This window comes from Myotis lucifugus, unplaced genomic scaffold, assembly GCF_000147115.1.
Source record: "Myotis lucifugus unplaced genomic scaffold, Myoluc2.0 scaffold_40, whole genome shotgun sequence".
Classification (NCBI taxonomy): Eukaryota; Metazoa; Chordata; class Mammalia; order Chiroptera; family Vespertilionidae; genus Myotis; species Myotis lucifugus.
This window is the reverse complement of record NW_005871088.1, coordinates 6486051-6490941: the sequence shown is the minus strand read 5'-3', so window position 1 is coordinate 6490941 and position 4891 is coordinate 6486051. Positions and strand designations below refer to the sequence as shown.

At 44.9% G+C, this 4891-nt stretch overlaps 1 pseudogene; it reads left to right on the top strand.

The window, feature by feature from the left end:
* Window positions 1–828: 828 nt before the first annotated feature.
* On the top strand, window positions 829–2220 carry LOC102439096 (annotated as a pseudogene).
* The last annotated feature ends 2671 nt before the right edge of the window (window positions 2221–4891 follow it).

The following is a 4891-nucleotide window of genomic DNA, read 5'->3' as shown; positions in this document are numbered from 1 at the left end:
CAACTGTTGACAAAGATTCAGAGCAACTGGTAGTCATATACAATGATACAATCAATATAAAATGATAAGCAGCTGTGGGGGGGTGTGGGGGGGGGGAAAGGTTAACAAAAGAATTTATAAGCATAACCCATGGACATAGACAATGTTGTGGTGAAGGCCTGGGGGTTGCACGGGGTGGTGGGGGTAAATAGGGAGAATAAAAGTGGACATCTGTAATACTTTCTACAATAAAGATAAAAATTTAAATTCTAATATATATAAACCTAGGGTCCTTAAAGACCGAACAGATGACCGGTCCATCCCCTGGCCCTCAGGCTCCATTGATTAGGGGATGACTAATGGGGTCCCTCAGTCTCCAATGAATCTGTGGCAGCAGTGACTGGTGAGAGGACGGAAGGCAGACTGCTTAGTCTCTCCCTCAGCCTGCAGGCTCCCATTGATCAGGGGATAGTTAACAGGGAACTGGAGTGAGTGGCACAGGGACTGGTGAGCAGCTGGAAGGCAGGCCTCTTGGTTCCTCCTCCTGGCCCTGAAACTCCAATCAATCAGTGGTGGAGGCGGGGCAGAACTGGGGACTGGCTTCTTTAGTAGTCCTGTAGGTTCAATCTCCAGAGGACAGGACAGGCACCAATGGACCAGCGCCTCTGGCATGAACGCGACAGTGCTGCCGGCCTCCTGGAACTCGGCCTCAGGCACTGCGGCCACTTCTCCCTAGAAGCTCCACAAGGAAGAAAGGATACTGCCAGCAGCAGTGACCAGCAGTGACTGACTGCTCTCCCTGTGCTTCCTCCAGGTCATTCAAGCCGGCCCCCGCCAGCCCTGCTCCAGATGAATTGTGATCACTGCACATGGAAGGAATGTAGTAAAAAAACAAAAACCGATGACCAAGAGAATGCCGCAATCAACATCTGGAGTCCAGCTCAGGAGAATGGAGAGAAGGGAGAATTCCCTAAGTTGGCTGATACCAAGATATTTCTGAGTGACTGCCTGGAGTGTGACAGTTGTGTGACCACAGAGGAAGGAGTCCAAGTTTCTCAACAGAACACCAAGGACTTCTTCCGTGTTCTGAACCTTAATAAGAAATGTGATACCTCATAGCACAAGGTGCTAGCAGTGTCTGTGTGTCCTTAGTCTCTGCCTTATTTTGCTGCTAAATTCAGCCTCAGTGTCACTGATGCATCCAGAGGCTCTGCGCCTTTCTCAAAAGCCTTGGGGTGCACTGTCTTTGACATGAAGATAGCTGCAGACTTCAGCATCCTGGGGAATCAGAAGGAATTTGTGCATTGGTACTGGCAGCACCGTGAGGAAGAGCCCCGGCTACCCATGCTGACCTCCGCCTGCCTTGGCTGGGACCAATATGCAGAGCATGTGCTGGGTCACCCCATCACCCCCACCTCTGCACGGCCAAGTCTCCCCAGCAGATCATGGGCTCTCTGGTGAAGGATTACTTCACCAGACGGCAGGACCTGTCCCCAGACAAGATTTTCCACATCATTGTGGCTCCGTGTTATGACAAGAAACTGGAGGCCCTATGAGAAGATGTTCCCATAGCTTTATATAGTTCCCAAAGTGAAATTGTCCAGATAATGGAGCAAAGTGACCTCGCCTCGAATGACGCCGCCGTGGACACTCTGTTTGGAGACAAGAAGGAGAAGGATATGAGGCTCCATGAGAGTGCCAGCTCTGATGGGTACCTGGCACACATCCTCAGGCACATGGCCAAGGATCTGTTCAACGAAGACGTGGGAGTGCTAACCCATGGCACCCTGAGGAACAAAGACTTCCAGGAGGTCACCCTTGAAAGGGATGAAGAAGTTCTGCTACGCTTTGAGGCTGCTTATGGCTTTGAAACATCCAGAAGTGGTCCTGAAGCTGTAGAGGGGCAAGTTCCCCTACCACTTCGTGGAGGTCCTACCACTTCATGGAGGTCCTGGCCTGTGCCAGGCATGCCTAAGCAGCAGGGACCAGGCCCAGGTGGACAATGGGTTTGCAGACAGGGCACTGCTGCGGCAGATGGAAGGCATCTACGCTACCATCCCGGTGTGGCCCCTGGAGACCAACACCCATGTGCAGGAGCTGTACCAGGAGCAGCTGGGACGGGGGGGCGGCGACACCCCCGGGCCCAGGCAGCCCTTCACACTGCCTAGCAGGACCCAGGGCAGCCTGCCAGGACATCAAGTGGTAAAGGTCCAGCAGACACCTGGCCTGCAGGCCGCCTGAAGAGGGGTGTCAGACATATGAAGGAAAGGCTTAGCATCTCTGTCATCGCTTTGGTTTTCAGAATTCCCTGCTCCCCATCTGTTGGCTCCCTCCCTCTGAGGGGCACTGTCTTCATCACATGGGTGCAACTGGAATATTGTATCTCGAGAGGATTGACCCAATGCACGTATCCTTTTATCCAATGATGAAAAAATCCCAAAGAACAAGAATGGAGACAAGCTACTGTCCTTTAGGCTTAAAAAAACAAACAACAAAAAAAACCCAGCCTCCCTCACCACCTGGCACTTGCCCTCGTCCCCCCGCCCCCAGTGTCTTGCGTCTGTTGGTCATGCTTATATGCATGCATACAAGTCCGCTGGTTGATCTCTTACCCCACCAACCCTCCCCTACCTTCCCGCTGTAGTTTTACAGTCTGCTTGATGCTTCTTTGCCTCTGTCTATTTTTGTTCAACAGTTTGTAATCTTCTTTATTATCCATAAATAAGTGAGATCATGTGGTATTTATCTTTGACTGACTGGCTTATTTCACTTAGCATAATGCTCTCCAGATCCATCCATGCTGTTGAAAATGGTAAGAATTCCTTCTTTTTTACAGCAGCATAGTATTCCATTGTGTAGATGTACCACAGTTTTCTAATCCATTAATCTGCTGATGGGCATTTAGGCTGTTTCCAAATCTTAGCTATTGTAAATTTCACTGCTATGAACATAGGGGTGCATATATCCTTTCTGATTGGTGTTTCTCTTTTCTTGGGATATATTCCTAGAAGTGGTATTACTGGGTCAAATGGCAGTTCCATTTTTAATTTTTTGAGGAAATGCCATGCTGTTTTCCACAGTGGCTGCACCAGTCTGCATTCTCACCAGCAGTGAAGATGGTTGCCTTTTTCTCCACATCCTCTCTAGCACTTTTCATTTATTAACTTGTTGATGATAGCCATTCTGACAGGTGTGAGGTGGTACCTCATTGTTGTTTTGATTTGCATCTCTCAGATGATTAGTGATTTTGAGCAAGTTTTCATATGTCTCTTGGCTTTCTGAATGTCCTCTTTCGAAAAGTGTCTATTTAGGTCTTTTGCCCATTTTTTGATTGGATTGTTTATCTTCCTCTTGTTAAGTTGTATGAGTTCCCTGAAAACGTTGGAGATTAAACCCTAATGAGAGATAACATTGGCAAATATGTTCTCCCATGCAGTGGGCTTTCTGGATGTTTTGTTGATGGTATCTTTTGCTCTGCAGAAGTTTTTATTTTTTATTTTGATGCAGTCCCATTTGTTTATTTTCTCCTTAGTCTCCATTGCCCTAGGAGCTGTATCGGTAAAGATATTGCTATGACAAATGTCTACTATTTTGTTGCCTATGGCTTCTTCTAAGATTTTTATGGTTTCCCATCTTACATTTAAGTCCTTTATCCATTTTGAGTTTATTTTTGTGTATGGTATAAGTTGGTGGTCTAGTTTCATTGTTTTGCAAGTATCTATCCAGTTTTCTCAAAACCATTTATTGAAGAGACTGTCTTGTCTCCATTGTATGCTCTTGCCTCCTTTGTCAAATATTAATTGAGCATAGTGGCTTGTGTCAATCTCTGGGTTCTTTGTTCTGTTCCACTGGTCTATATGTCTGTTCTTGTGCCAGTACCAGGCAGTTTTGAGAACAGTGGCTTTGTAGTATAGCTTGATATCTGGTATTGTGATCCCTCCACCATTGTTCTTCTTTCTCAAGATTGCTGCAGCTATTTGGGGTCGTTTTTTTAGTCCAGATGAATTTTTGGAGAATTTGTTCTATGTCTTTGAAGTATGCCATTGGTATTTTAATGGGGATTCTGTTGAATTTATAGATTGCTTTGGGTAGTATGGACATTTTAATGATGTTTATTCTACCAATCCATGAACATGGTATATTCTTCCATTTGTTCATGTCTTCCTCTATCTTTCAGGATGCTCTAAAAAGCATCCTGAAATTTTCTGAGTACAGGTCCTTTGTCTCCTTGGTTAAGTTTATTCCTAGGTATCTTAATTTTTCTGCTGCAATGGTAAATGGGATTGCTACTTTAATTTCTCTTTCTGTGAGTTCATTATTAGTGTATAGAAAAGCCATAGACTTCTGGATGTTAATTTTGTATCCTGCTACATTGCCAAATTCATTTATTAAGTCTAGTAGTTTTTTGATGGAGTCTTTAGAGTTTTCTATGTACAATATCATGTCATCTGTGAATAAGGACAGTTTTACTTCTTCTTTTCCAATTTGGATGCCTTTTGTTTATTCTTCATGTCTGATCACAATGGCTAGTACTTCCAGTACTATGTCAAAGAGGAGTGGTGAGAGGGGGCATCCCTGTCTTGTTCCTGTTCTTAGGAGAAATTGTTTTAGTTTTTGCCCATTGAGTATGATGTTGGCTGTGGGTTTTTCATATAGGGCTTTTATTATGTTCAAGTATGATCCTTCTATTCCCACCTTGCTGAGAGTTTTTATCAAGAAAGGGTGTTGGATTTTGTCAAATGCTTTTTCTGCTTCAATGGATATGATTAAATGGTTTTTATCTCTCAGTTTGTTTATGTGGTGTATCACATTTATTGATTTGTGGATGTTGTACCATCCTTGCATCCCGAGGATAAATCCCAATTGGTCATGGTGTATGATCTTTCAAATGTAATGCTGGATCTAATTTGCT